General features: G+C 43.1%; 1 protein-coding gene across 3 annotated transcripts in view; it reads right to left on the reverse strand.

The window, feature by feature from the left end:
- The window catches only part of PKIB (cAMP-dependent protein kinase inhibitor beta), a 52,072-nt gene extending 36,917 nt beyond the window's left edge, over nucleotides 1-15,155 (reverse strand). The window contains exon 1 of one of the 3 annotated variants that reach the window (XM_088161872.1): nucleotides 15,000-15,155. The gene's annotated coding sequence lies outside the window, so the exon portion shown is untranslated. Of the gene's footprint in view, nucleotides 1-14,378; nucleotides 14,500-14,541; nucleotides 14,671-14,999 lie in introns of those variants that run through there. The other 2 variants (XM_088161873.1, XM_014876724.2) reach the window with 2 other exon arrangements.
- Between the last annotated feature and the right edge of the window lie 253 nt (nucleotides 15,156-15,408).

A 15,408-nucleotide genomic window follows, 5' to 3' on the forward strand; every position in this document is an offset into this window, starting at 1 on the left:
CAGAAGTGGAAAGGGGCTTTCTTCATCTTTATTCTTGCATTGTGCAGGCCAGACACAACTGGAGACCAAGGGGTTCCATGAGGGTTAGGATTGCACATCTTAGCCCCCCTCCTTGAACAGCAGCATCTCTGCAAAGAGCAGGAGAAGAAAAGCAGGAATCATTAAACCTCAGCCCTAAACTCTGCATACTTCATTATAGCTTCATTCAATAAATGGGATTTTTACAAATGCTTTGCAATCCTCCCTGCAAGATTCCTTGCTGCTATCAGTAAGAAAATGCAATTTTACATGTCATGAAAACACGGTGTTTATACCTGCATGCAGCAAATAACAACAACAGTAAGATGCATAGCTGATATTAATAGCAGAATGATAAGTCTGAAGCTTGGATGAAAGGTCTCAAGAGAAGTGTCTTCCATCACTGCAGCCCTCTCTAATTTCCTGTCACATTGTCACTGCACCTTCTCCTGCCTTGTCCCCATGCAGTGTCCTGCACAAGAACACCCATGTCTGTCAGCACAAGGGTATCCATCAGACAGGCTCTGTAACTGCATTTGCCAATTCTTCTTTTGACCTAACAGGCTGTGACTGCCCACGTGATATTCCACGTCTGGGGTCACAGAGCTCAAACCTGAAATAAAACAATGGAAGAAAGCCTTGGCTCGCAGGGTATCACACGGGTGAGAACTAAAGGTCACCTCCAGACTCAGTGTGCTGTGACACCAAACCTCAGGCAATGTCCTTGCTCTTCTCTCTGCTGTGTATTTACACCACTGAGACTACCTGTGCAGCTTTTAGCAGCCTGAGAGTGAATGTAATTCTGGTATTAATTCACCAGGTATTTTTCCTAGTCCATCTCTCTGTCAGGTATGCACAGCAACAACATTCCCTCTGCTCATTCCAGGAGTGAATTCTTCCCTTCACCGATACTGAGGAAAAGGATGAATGCACTTATGCTTATTCTGAACACATTTAACATGTCAACGCTCTATATAAACATTTGGTCAGGCCACACATCAATTAACCATGCAGCTTTACAGTGACAAGCAGGCAGACCTATAGATTTTTTTATTTGCCCTTGGTATGGAGGACACCCACCAAAAAAAAAAAAAAAAAAAAAAAAAAAAAAAAGCAGAGCAGGGCCACTGCATCACGGTGCTGCAGAGATCCATCTGCGAGGCTACTGTAGCCAGGCATGATTTGTAACAGATGTTCTGATATATATTGGAAGCCAAATTCACCCTAATTTACCTTCAACTTCCACAAGGCAGAGAGGTACCAACACAAAACTCTATCCTTCAAGTCCTGGGTGGTCCATTCCTCAGGTCTTGATGCGTTGTGGGTCTAAGCTGGCTAAAAATACCCTGTGAGGCAGGAAACTGCTATTTCATGAGCTGTTAAACAGTTCTTCTAAGGACACACTGCTTCCAGACAATTGCATAAAATCCCCTTGAAATAGAAATAGGGCAGGATACATCTCACAGAAAGGAAGAGACATCTCATAAGGCCTCAAGATTCTCTGAATTCAGCCAAGTTCCTTTCAGAGTTTTATTCAATATCATAAAATATTCATACATAGAATTTCAAGCATGTCCATTCCCGCTGAAGGATGTCCAGGCTCTACAGTAAGATTATCATAAAATGCTTTGAGTTTTCTCTATTTGTCCTTAGTAATGTTTTGCTTTTCCAAAGAACCCTCGTGGCAGGCAGCATGAAGGAGAAGAGACACCAGGTATTTAACACAGCTATCATGTCTGTTAGTAGCACAAAATCTACTCTGCCCCAAATACCATCAGTCAGAGGTTTGTGCCTAACCCTCTTCCTACCACATACTCTCAGGATCTATCAGTCAACCAGTCCTACACCATTCTCTCAGTTTTCATGGTCACTGAGTTTCATGAGCCAATACTTGACTCCTTAGAGATCTGTACTTTGATCACGTCTGGGATCTGATTGTCAAAATACTCGATATTTATATGAAAATTGTATCTACATGAAGAAAAGGAAAGCAGCTTCTACAAATAAACTACTCTCCTGAAATTTTCATCTTTGAGCTACAGAACTGGAAGCTGAAAAACAGGTATCAGATACCACAAACTGACACAAATAAAATAACCTAGTCAAAAGAGAGTGAGCTGCAAGTTCACACTGTCCTTTACCAGTGCAAGTGGCAATTTTATCTGAAATTGTAAATGACTATAAAAAGAAAAATCAAAGTCAGGATTTACTAATAGCCTTTCTGAGATTTCATGCAACAAGAAAATGTGCTGAACCTACATATCCAGGCGAGCTGTATTTAGTAGAGTGTGGTTTCAGATTACTTACAAAGTGACCAGAAATAGCTGAATGGACCTGGAGTCAGGGGCTGGTAGGGAAAAAAAAAATGGAGTGAAAAAATATTGCCCAGTCTGTGCAGTGGAGCTTTGTGCAGCATGCCAGTACATGTTTCTGGGATCATAAACATTTCACAATGGATTTCTATTATCATATGGTAGTCACAGCTAAATCCAGGCCACATCACTCATTTGCCTCACTAGAATACACGAACTGCTCAGTCTTTCAAGAAGCCTCACTGGTGACACAGTTGTCTGTTCTGTGCTCTGAAGGCTTCATCTCACAAGTCAGAAGGTAATGTTTTCCCATTTTAGCAGGGACAAGCCGGAGATTCATGAGAAAACCTGCTCCTACCACAAAGATCCCCAAAGGAAGGATGGCCTCCAGCCACAGAAGAACACTTCCAATGCAGGATGCCCCACAACCATCCATGCCACCAAACCACACAGTGGAGGGAATCTTTCAGGCGCCACAGCTTAGACTGTGGCACAAAACAGCTCTGACAGCAAGATGTGGCTCATCATCAGGCTGAAGCAAAGGCTGACAATGAGCAGAAATTGTGGCCACAAATGGCCACAAATCCACCAAACCAAGTGGAGGTGTGAGCCCAAAGCCAGTGGTGTTTATATCCTTGGATAAGGTGGCACTTGCTATGCTGCCTAGAGGCACTGTGAGCCCACACATCTAGGCTTAGTTGAAGCTCATTCTGGATTGGCTGGATAGTTGCCCTCACTACCCAGTCCCAAGGAAAGAAAAAAACATCACAGGAAAAACAAGAGTTACATGGTAAAAATGCTTCTTCAAGATCAAATTATGAAAAATAAGAATTGCTTAAATTAATTTCTGAATTAGAAGTAATCAACTTAGTAGTGTAATAGAAAAGCTCTTTTGATCTGTTTGACTTTTTTGTTTCTAGGTGGGTTTTTTCTTTTTTTTTTTTTTTTTAATTCTGAACCATCCCTCTAAAGCTCTGAACAATTTTTGCATTATCTCAGTAGGGACTGCTGATTCAAAGCAAGGATTAGTCACAAATCTGTGGTACCCCAGAGCCATTGAAACATCAAGCTGGTGGATGGGAAAAGGGCGTATGTCTCTGATAACTAAGATGACCTTTCCTACAGATATTTGTGTTCCATTACCAGCATCTTTTCTGGTTATACAGTTCCACCAGTACACTGTAACATTCCAGCTCTTGTTGAATTGTGGAGACAAAGATAAGACAGTCTTTACCAGACCACAACAGTGTTGCTTATGTGGTGCAAAATCACCCGAACTATTTAATTCTTCCAAATAATGAAGATACTTTAATAAACCCTATTAAACCCAAGCATCAGTACCAACTCCAACATTAAATTCTTGAATACAGATCAGTTTTCCTATGGGAAATTTATGACTGAAGGAAATATTCTAGCCTTGGTGTTTTTATAGCATCCATTTATTTTTTAATGGAGGATGGAGCTACCCAAGATTTAAATGCTGTTTAAAGTGTCTTCTACCTTGAAGAAGAAAAGTAACCTGCATTGGAATACTGTGCCACAGCCCCCAAAAGATGACACAACATCTGTGTGCAACTGCTCTTGCCAAAGCACATTAATTTAGTAAGCCACCATTTTCCTAAACAGACATCTTGCACATTTTGGTTACAAAACAAAACCATCCTGACCTTTTATCTCACTCCTCTGCCCAGTAACATTGATGCTCATTGTCAAAGTGTACAGACAGGGGTCCTCAATCCCTTTGCAGGTGCCACAGACCTTGTTCCTTGAGCTCTCGCTGCTCTGTCACCTCGGCTCTGCCCCTCTCTCCCACAGGTGGCTGCCTTTCCCATGGCTTCCAAGTAAACATCCTCTAAACTCAACACCCAGGATGAGAAGCACAGATAGTTCATAAGCTGTTTAACAGTGACTTATTATCAAGTGCCCCATGACCTGAGGGGGGGAAAAAACAAAACTGTTTTTTTTGTTCCTCTAATTTAGAAAAGGAGGGCACAATTTCCTCCAGAAAGCAGATGCCATAGAATTATTAGTGAGTGTTTCCTGGTATTTTGTTCACAGTTTAAACATTCAAATTGGAGTTGCAATAAGTGTCTGTTGGATGTTTAGCACAGTTAAGCTCTATTTTTATCTAGAGAAGTATCACATCAGATGTTACAGTTCACCAACAAATTCTGAACACCATATTTGTTCAGAGTGGCATTTCTAGGATCTACAACTCCAGAGCTACACTGAAACATAATTAACAATATAACACATCACTGCAGCTCTTCTGCATCTTCCACTCGCAAGCAAACTGGTGCTGAACTGTCATATCCCAGCAGCGCTCTCTTCTCAGCTTCCCTTCCTCCTCACCTCAGCTTCCCTTCCTCCTCATCCTCCCCATCCAAATTCAGAGACACAGATCTACAGAAAACGTGCCAAGATACTTTCTGAAGAGATGTGAAAAGGAGAACAGCGTCGTGTATATTCCTCACCCAAAATAAGCTTATGTGACTTCTATACAGTCCATATGCTTATTTTCTTAACAATTTTTGAAACTCCCATACTGCTACCAGACATGAACATGCCATAATATTCCTTCCTCAGTTTCAGGGCTTTTCCCCCCGAGGATTTCACTCCTCTGAACATTTCTAGAACAACTCCAGCCTGTCCCAGGTTCAGCACTGGCTGTGCTGGCACTGTGCAAACACAGCTCACAACACCACTGAGCTGTTTTTAGCTTCCATGCTGCCTGAGGCTGAGCATCTTCCCCCTCATCACATCCCATTTAGTGATGAGCCATCTATCCTCATGCTTTTGAATGCTACACTCTCTCTTAGGAGATGGAACCTTAAAAAGACATGCTCCAACAAAAGAGCATGTCTCTATGTGTTCTGCTGTCAAGGCTTTTGCCCCCAAACCAGAACGAGGTCTTATGCTGCACCTCTTTTGTTCAGTTGTATAAATAGACTGGGGCTGCTGCTGGAGAAGTTCAGACTGGCATAGCAGGAGTGAAGCCAGATCCCCCTGCCACCTCCTGGTAAGATATCTGAGCAAATATCCCCATTTTGGGAACAGCCTGACTTCAAATGGTAATTACGTCTCACCTTCGAGGGGCTCCTGCTTTTCCAAGCCTGAAGGCTGGACCGCCTCCCCTGTCACAGACACAACCAAGGGATCTGCTGCCATCCATACATCAAATGTGACTCCTGTCAGATGGCAGCTTGGGCTGTCAGCTTCGCTTCTCTTCCTCCATGAAATACTGACGCTGGAAACTGGGATTACGGGAGATATCCTTTGCCCCAGAGATGGCCCTGCCGGCTGTTATCTCTGCTCTCCAGTTCTCAACCAGGAATAGAGCAGTAACAAATGCACTGAAAGGCAGCCATACAGAAAGGCCTGGGCTGGAGATCCCAGCTTTTTGGTGGCTTTAATAAAATAGAACAGCACTGGGAGGAGAAGTGAGAGTGGGGGTGGGGAGGTATTGAGCCACTCAAATTAAAATTGACCTTTTAAAATTTGCTTTGATTCACCTCTAATCTTACATGCTTTTCCTGGATTCTGAAAAGGTACAGAAATGACTCCAAGATACATATTAAAAAAAAAAATACCATTCCCTCTCAAAATGTATGCCTAGAAAAATTGCATAGTTAAAATATTTACAGTAAAGACTAATCAAGCCATTAAGCCATAAAAAGCTTCATTTAAAAAAAAAGGTGCATCTCTAAATCTCATCTTTCAGTTCTTCCAGAGTATTTATTTAATTTTAAGCAATAAAACTTCATGTTCTAGGTTTTACAAAAATCTAAAGAACAAGCAACTTTTAAAATCATTAAGGTGCAAAGTTTTAATTGACTTTTTTGGTTGCCAGGATCATGAGGCACTCCATGTGGATGTGCAAAACTGATCAGCTTTCTTTTACTTTCTGTAGACCACCAACTGCTACTAAAGAGGCTTCCAGCTTTCTTCGTTCTCCCTTTTTATGACAAAATTTAACTCTCTTCAAAGGCTGGATAGTTAACTAGTCACTTAATTAACACAATGAATGTACAGCTGAATGTCTCATTACATCCCTTCAAGATAACTAAGTTTCTGTAACAACATTCAATTTCCATGCTAAGATGTATGAATTATTATAGTTCACTCAAGCCAAGAAATTGTCTCTCCTTAAAGGGGATTACAGCAAGTAGGTTGGTTTCCATTTGGAATTATTTTAATACTCAGTAAAGCTAAATGAATTAGTATCATAATATTAGTATCAAAATAAAACTAATTTTTTTTAGCTTCAAACTTGCTAGAACAGAACACACTGAGTGTCTTGGGAAATCTGTTTGAGAAACACATCATCCAATTTATTCTGTTTTACTTTGGAGTGTTACTTCTAGCTACCTGTAACTAATGAGAATCCAGAAAGAGAGAAGGAACATAAAAGTGAGTTACTCATTGATAAAAGGAACTGTGTGGACAGCATGTACTCTCTCTTCACACTGTACATAATAAAACTACCAATTCAGAACAGAAAAAGCCAGCATTGCCTTTTCAGTGATGCTTTTCCTAAAAGCATCATGCCTTATGATAAATACCTTCTATGTTCAAGTGGAGACCTTCCAATCACATCAATAATAGGTTGTTTCCATTAGAAAATGGCTGGGAATTATTTTTGTTCAATTTAATTCCTTCCACAATTCTAGCTCTTCCAGCAAACAAATGCAAGTTCAATGGGAAAGAAAACAAATATTCCTCCAACCCTCACACACTCATCTTTTTCAGCTTTTTCAAGCTCTCTGAGGTAAACAGCAAGCACTTTTAGTGACAGTTTCTGAGTAATGATGGGGAAGAGAGGGGAAGTGGTTGAAAGCACCACTGGCTTCTTAATGCCAACTCTTTTATGTTACTCAGGGAACACATGTTCAATCACTGCTTATGAAACAGCTTTGACAATATGGAAAGGAACTTTTTGCTTGATGTTTGCTTAAATGAAACTCTATCTATTGCAGAAGCAATTGCTTGTAGTTTACTTTTTGGCATGGTTCTTTAGAATTTTTTTTTTGTTAAACAGAAGCAACTCACAGTCTTAATAATGGACTAGTCAGTGGCTGTCTTCTCTAGAGTCTTTGTTACCAAGAGGTTTCACTGTAATCCAGCTCATCTGAGAAGAAATTTAGAGAAAATATCAGAAGAGTGGTAACAACAGAATGTCTAATACCTGACCTTTCCAAGAAGATAAACAAGTGAGACACATTAGAAGAACCCCATCCTCACTTAGGGACATTTTTTTTAAACATCAAAGTCACACCATTGCACATGATGACTACTTCCAAGAAAGCAGTAGGCTCAGTGTTTCATTTCTGAACACAGAACTTAACTATCCCATTAAAGCTTTAGCAAAACATGTTTACAGAAGTCTCTGCATTTTTATTATACTTTATTGTGCCTTGCAGAAAGCTTTTCTTAAGTGAACAAAAGCTGCAGCAGACTGAATTAGACTTGAAGCCTGAAAGAGATCACATGCAGTACACTCAGAAATTGTTTTACAACACTGAATTTAGCCATATCTAAGGCAGACTGTATTAGCAAGAAATTTTAAGGCAGGGACTGCAAGCCACTATGCTGCTGTTAGCATCTGTTTGTTATTTCTTACTAAAGGTACTGTCAACTGGCCCTCTTTCAGTCTGCTAAATAAGATTCCCCTTCCTTGCTATGTTTTCCATGCATAGATGGTTAACAAAGTCTTCACAGCAGCTTTTCAGAGGCTCAGCTTTGAGCTTGGAATGACAGGGTCATGGGACAACTCAGGCAGGACTCAGGATTCCCTGGTCCAGCCCAGCACCAAGGTCAGATCATGGCTGTGCTCTCTTGGGGCTGGAACTCCCCAGAGCAGAACTGGCACAGCCACCGTGGGCAGCCCACACCTCTGCCTCCTTCGATTCTTTTCCTTGTGCACCCTCTGAACCTCTCTGGCTGGTCCAGCTGATGCCCCCTGTATCTTTGGCTCTCGCTTTTTGACCACCTCCCTCCCGTGGTACCAGGGGCTGCTGTCAGCACCTCCAGATCCATCTCCTTCCAGACTGAGCCAGCCTGTCCCTCAGCGTTTCCCCACGGGGCAACTGCTCCAGCCACGACCGTCATGCTTTTGATACTCTAGAAAATGTCTCTTTCCCTGGAGGAGAGTGTATCCTGTTTTGCAAGGAAACAGGAAAGGTGAACTACACTGACACACCCCACAGTCTCATCTGACTCCCTGTGTCCAGGCCTGGTTCTGCTACAGGCAGGGTTACAGCTAAATCAGTGTCTTCTCATTACAAGCTCTCTCTCTAGGAGCATCCCATCCATCCTCTGGAAGAAGTGGCAACAGAATTGCAGACCTCTGCCCTGCTCTTCCCTTCCAGGGTGGCTTTCATTTTTTTTTTCAGAGCAGTTTATAAAGCCAGTCCTCAACATTTCTATTCATACAAATGGCAGAAAAACTTCAGCACTCTCACTGTATTGTGGACTTAAATCAAGATGAAGTGCCATATGATTGCTTAACACCTTTTTGTGTCATCTGCCAAAGCAAATAATGCTATTCACAACTGGCAAAGCCCTGAGAAATACATTTACTTGAGGCAAACCATATCCTTCTATTTGATACTGTGGGGGAAATTCTAGTTCAAACATTATTTTCAGAACTGCTTGTCCACTTAGAGACAGAATTTCTAGATATCATCTTCCCATCTTCTGGTGCCTTTAGTCCTCTTACCCAACCAAACCTCATCCACATTAGATGGAAGAGATATACAAAGGCCTCCACATATATACTTCCAGGACAAATCTTACCAACACTGTTTAATGGAAACTCCCTTAATCAAGGACTATAAAATCCACCTTTGTAGGTAGAAATTGCTTATGAACAAAGCATACCTTGTATTGCCCATGAACTAAAGCTATTTTTGATGAGGTAGAGGAAGGGTATAGAATCATCCCAATGATAATCTCTTTGTCATCACTCAGTGAAATACCACAGAGTACTTTTATCAGTTAGTATGAAATATTTAAGAGCTGCCAATGTTTCTGCATCTGTCTGAGCAAGACCAAGGTACCTTGTAATTAAGAAGATATAAAATATCGATGGGTCAGGTGCTCAACTAAACGATACAAATGACACAAGATTCCAAAGTAGGCAAAACAAAAGTTAAAAGGGATGTTGAGCCTGAGCAAAGGGCAGTATTTATACAGAGAGAACACCAAGTTGTGTGGTGTTGAATGGTGTGCATCTTCCAAGGGCATTTCAACAACTCCAAAGCTGCATTACTAATCAAAGTTCCACGTTTTGGACAAACTTCTAGATTTCCAACAAAATGTTGTGAATTAGTCGCAAAGGTAATTGAAAAAGGCTAAAATAAAAGGCTACCCATTTGTCCATGGGGGCTGGAAAGTAGTATAAATTATTCCCTCTGTTCTGCCTCAGCAGGTGTTCAGAACTGCAGGCATAAACATCACTGTGTACTGTAAACTCAGTTCATCTTCTTCTGCTGGATGGATGTGGATAGGATGGGGAAAGACGACAGAGATAGCTTTGCTATTATTATGTATATAGTAAATACTGCTTAATCTGTAGATTAAAAGAAGAATAAATAAAAAGAAATAGAACAAGTGCTTCCTGATCTGCAATCATTTTTTCTGGGATCTTCCTAGGGACACAGAAAATGGAAGATTTTTAATTCAGAGCTGTATCCTTGCAGCACAACCCAGCACAGAAACTGCCCTTACCTCTGGGTTCAGCTCAGAAAGATGTGTGCCACATACCAAAGCAAAGACATGCAAAAAACTTCTGCTGTGTATATTCACTGATTTTTGTGCTCGGGGAAACCAGCTGACATCCTCCTGTCAAAATGTTTCAGCCTGGGTGCATCTGGCCAGAGTTCCACACCCAAAGGCTGCCCAAGGTCTGTCTCCCCATGTATAGAGCAAACCTGACCCTGCTAAAAGCATCACCTCCCTTTGCTGACAGTGGCTTTTTTGGCTGTAGTCAGATGAGCTGCCTCAGCCACAGCTAAACCACGTGAAGGACTCCTGCCCCCAGCCCACACCCTGGTCTCTGGGCAGAGGCCACACTCCCTCTCTGCAGGATGTCACTGCCCTTCTCTACGCTGAAAAGGTAAGGGCACAAGTTTGCACATCCTACCCAATTTTTCACCACAGCACAAATTAAACACTTCCACTGGCAGGGCTTTAAGATCCATCCCTTGGATGCATTGGAACTGAAGCAGACTGGGTAGCTCCTACGTATGATGCTGCATCCCACATTTCTGGCAGCGATGCAACCACAGGTGAGAAACTGCTGTGGGAGTTGTCTGTGACACCAGCTGGAAGCACTCAGCCCAGAGTGTGGGGTGGCAGCTACCTGAGCACAGGTAGAGCTGTGTGGGGCTGCCAGGAGGCCAGGTCCTTGTAGTAGGGAAGGATGTTGGGCTCCATCCAGGTGCAAGAGGATGAGGAAGGGCAAAACACTACATAAGCGTTCGTGCTTGTTCCCAGAAAACAAGACATCACTGTGCACCTCGTCCTTCCTCTTGCTAATATCAAACGAGAGAATAAAGTCAAAGGTAATTGCTATGCAAGCGTGGTGGTGCTCTTTCTTCAGTGGGGAATGAAGGCTTAAATGTATACAAATGATTGTAAAAGATGTAGAGAGCTTTGTGCAATGTAATGCAGAACAATATTTTCGAAGAAATCAACATTATCCAGTGAGCGCTTTACTAAATTAATTTCATTTATATATGTACATTTATGCCCAGATAGCAAGGCCAGTTGGTACAGTTTCTACAACAGGAAAAAAGCTAGCGAACTTAATACACTATTAAATCTTTCTAAAGAAAAAAAGAATTAAACATTTTAAAAACCCCAAAATAAACAACCAAACCAAACCACCTCAAAAAAACCTACCCACAGTAATTTTACAGGGAGATAATGAAAGAGAAAAGACAGACAAGTATTGTGAGACTATTAATGTTGGTAAGAAAAGGAAGGAGAAAATGGGCAATTACCTGTAAACACAGCTCCTCAGTTGTGTAACAGAACAAATAATCAGAACAAAAAACACCACTTAAAAGTCAATAAAAGCACATGTATTCATAAAGGTCTTGCTAGATAAACTCACAAAACCTTTCATATTTCTCCTCCATTATCCTTCTCATGACATGGGGACAGTGTTGCAGCATCCTGCTGTGCAGAAAAAGCAGAAGAGGACGTTCAGATGAGGCCTTAACCAGAAGAAACAGCAGTGGCAGTAGGAAGCAAATTAAAGTCTAATGAAAAACTTGTAAGCAATTGAGAGAAACTGACTGTGGAAGAAGCTAGATTTTATTGTGACCACAGTAATCAAGTGTTTGCACTGAGTCAAGATAACAAAGAAAATTACTGCACCACTGGCTATCAACCCTCTATCAAGAAGTATTAAATTATGGACAAGGAAAGCAACACATCAGCTTATGAAGTTGAGGAATGACAGTGTCTGTATTCATAACTCATTATCAGAAACATCTCAGACCTATTGAGCTTATTTTGAGAGGACTATGGAGGAAAAAAAGGCACGATCAAAGCTTCCACAACTGTGCACTCCCACGGAGCAAAGAAATTGAAAAATATAATCACCAAGCCTTGAGCAGCAGAAGTTATAAAGCTCAGCATCCTATGGAGCACTTGCACAAATTTTCTGAAGTTAAGAAGAATGCTTGCTACAGCTCTTCCTTCAGTGGGGGCATCCACCACATCTCCCTCATCTCCTGGTCACCAGAAGTCTTGAGGTTTGTAAGATTTCCTCACTTTGAAATATCTGCTCTTCTGTTTGTATTGGCAGAAATTAATCCCCAAGGGTAAAAAAATTACACCAAGGCAATGAGAGGAGCTATAAGTCAGACAGCATTATTATTGTTTCAGTTCCATCTCCTTAGGAAACCAGACAAATTAATATAGTCAGGGCAGAAGGGAAGAAATAACAAATACAAATCTAAAATGGGAAAAACTTCTAAAACCTGAATTTTTAAGTCAAGTACGGAAGACATTTCACATGAGAAAAGACAGATTTGGGAGTTTTTCACAAACAGATCACCATTTCTAACTTTCTAGGATTTCTGCTAAGCCATACTCTTAGGCTGCAATGAAAATCTGGATGATCTCCTTGTAAAAACGCAAACATCAGAATCTTAATCCATTCTAATACAGATATTTGACTGTCTAAATACTTCTACCAGACAAGATCACTTGGATTTACTTTTGTAATTCTCCCCTTTCACTGCTGGGAGTGATCCAATGGGTCTGAGTGGCCAGCCTGGACGTCACAGAGTGCAAAAAATAATCCAAAATCCTGAACTCTTCCACTGCTCATAAAACTATTTGAGAGAACGAGGTGCACCCTAGGGAGATGCTGCGGTGCATGGAGGCTCTTTGGGCATCAAGAAGTGGAGAGAGCACAACAATTTCCCTCACTTTCCCTCGAAAGGCAGTCAAGGGAAAGCCACGCCCAGAGAACCGAGTGTGGTCCTGAGGCATCTTCACCAGGAGCAGAAATCAACAAAGTACAGCAAAAAGGCCAGCAGGAGTTTGGGGAACATATGATCTTGAGCAGGTGGAAATAACTATACAAATGATTCCTCACATATTTTCCATCCCAGATTTTAGAAACTGAAGGAAGCAGTTACATTCTGAAAGGCTAATTAAAAACCCTAATCAGTATACTAACAGAAAATATAATTTGTTAACAGGATAGTGAGTGAATGGACACAAAGGAACAGTTTTGCACTTTCAGACAGATTAAGAACATGAATTGACTGAGTTTCTATCTCTCTGCATTTCATGATTTGCAACAATATTTTTAAAATTTGTCATAATTTTCAAGTTCATGTATACTTTTATAGCATACTGATGTGTTATGCTGTTTTGCCTTAATTTGTAACTGTCATGACATATCTAATTAAGAAAAAAAAGAAAAGAGATTGGTCTCTGTTCCAACAGGGTGTATTACAAAAGGTAAACAAAGTGTAATTTTCTTTCCTTCAGCTGTTTTTAAGCTTTATGTTTTGATCAAATTTTTCATCAAGAAATGTTTTTGGTTCCTAGATACAGAAGGTGATGAAGTTATACTGTGTAAGTCAATATGCCCTATATATTTCCACATTAACCAATTCTAACCACAATGCCCCCAAAGGTGGACAGTAATTTTACCTATTGCTTCAGGAATTCTTAATACTCTTTTACCTTTCTCTTTGCTAAAAACACTTGTCTGCTCTGCAGTCCACAAATAACTTCAACAAATGCTGAGAAGCATCATTTATAACTGGATTAAGAAACAATTCTCTTACTGCCAAAATTCTGTGACAATCAGAAAAAAAAAGGAAAAATTTCTGCCTCGCGCGTGATCTAAGTACAAGGATATGCCTTGCAAACAGAAAGCTGAAAGTCAGTGATGTATTTTAGCTGATTTTCTAGGAATATCTTTTGCATCCACAAACTACACGTTAGTTGTTCATTATCCTGTCCGTGCAACTTAAATTACGGACTTAATGCACAACGGTTATGTTATAAATATGTGTTGTAATATACCTAGTAAACTACTCTCTAGCCTTCGTGTTGTCACCACTCATTAATCTGACCATCTAAACATAATTTCAGGAAGGAGACGTGCTTAAAAATCGCACCTGGCGCACTTCTAATTGCTTTTCTGCCGGAGAAAAAGTATTGCAGTTTCCTTCCCGATGAGAGGCAGCCTATGTATGACACCGATTAGCGGCTTCCCCTATAGGTTAATAATGCCTAGGGCTAAGAAGCATTAAACCTGGAGAGTCCGGAAGCATCCAGGGCAGGGAGGCATCGGCAGATCACCCGTGACCTATCCCGAAGAACCCCTGGGACGCGGTGGTCGGGCACGGGACATCGCGTCCCCAGGACCACCCTCCCCAGCAGCTTCACCGCTCCCCGCCCGGAGCTGCCGGGCCGCCCGCCCTCCGCTCCAAACTTCTCCCCGTTCTCTTCGATGCCCGAAGCGCTGCCCGGGGCCGGGGTGCCCGGGGCCGGGATGGACGCGCACGGTACCTGGGCACTCCGCGTCGCCGGGAACGCTCCGGTGTGAGGGCGCAGGGGGAGCGGCCCCGCCGCTCCTCCGGGATCTTCCCGACCGGCAGCCGGCCCGGGTGGCCGATCCAGCCCCGGCAGCCAACCCCGCCCGGCCCCGGCTTTCCCCGCCCGCCGCCCTCACCCGGCGCCGGAGCTCCCTGCCCTCGGATCGCGCTGTGCCGGGAGCCGCGGCGTGCCCGGGAGCTCGGGATGCGGCGGAGTGTCGTGCCGGGAATGCCGTGCCGGGATGCCGTGCCGGGATGCCGTGCCCGCCCCCCCGGCGCGCCCGTCCCCGCAGCCCGTCCCGGCGGGGAGCAGCGCGGGGGGCCGGGCCCCAGGAGCTGCCAGGGCTGGAGGTGGCGGGCGTGGGGCACCATTCCCCAAAATACCGGGCGCGGGCTGTCTCAGGCTGGCGCTGCCGCCGGGAGAGGGGACCCGGCTGGGACACCCCGTCCCCTGCAGCCAGCGCGGAGGGACGCACTGCCCAGGGTCCCTGTCCCCCGCGGCTCTCACCGCGCACAGAACTGTCCCGCTGCAAACTGATATCGGGGAGAAGAGCAGGTCCCGGTGACCAGAAACAGCAGGGAAAACAGCTCTTACCTGGAGCCTTGGTGACTTTACTCCCTTTTCCTTCCCCTTTTTTTGGCTGCAGTCCCTCAAACTGCACCAGCAAAACGACACAGGACATCCTCCCACTCCTGCCCGACGCAAGCAGCGGTCGTGTGACAAAAAGTTGGCACCTGGATGTTGCCATACGTGACCCTTTTTGGCTCCGAGCCTTGTTACGTCGCACTGGGAGAGGCCGTGGTGCAGCTGCACGCCTCTGTCAAGGCTGCTGGCCTCTGGGACACGCTTTCATGCAGGAGTTTGGAAAAATCCAACCTTGGCCTGAAATCGGCAGTCTTTGCCGTTTTCCGCTTAAAATGGTGCCCTGTGAAGAATGCTCCAAGTTCTCTATCTTAAACACTGTGTTTCAGTGGAAACAAAATCAGCATCTCCAGGCATATTC

The sequence above is a fragment of the Sturnus vulgaris genome, chromosome 3, assembly GCF_052056855.1.
Source record: "Sturnus vulgaris isolate bStuVul1 chromosome 3, bStuVul1.hap1, whole genome shotgun sequence".
NCBI lineage: Eukaryota > Metazoa > Chordata > Aves > Passeriformes > Sturnidae > Sturnus > Sturnus vulgaris.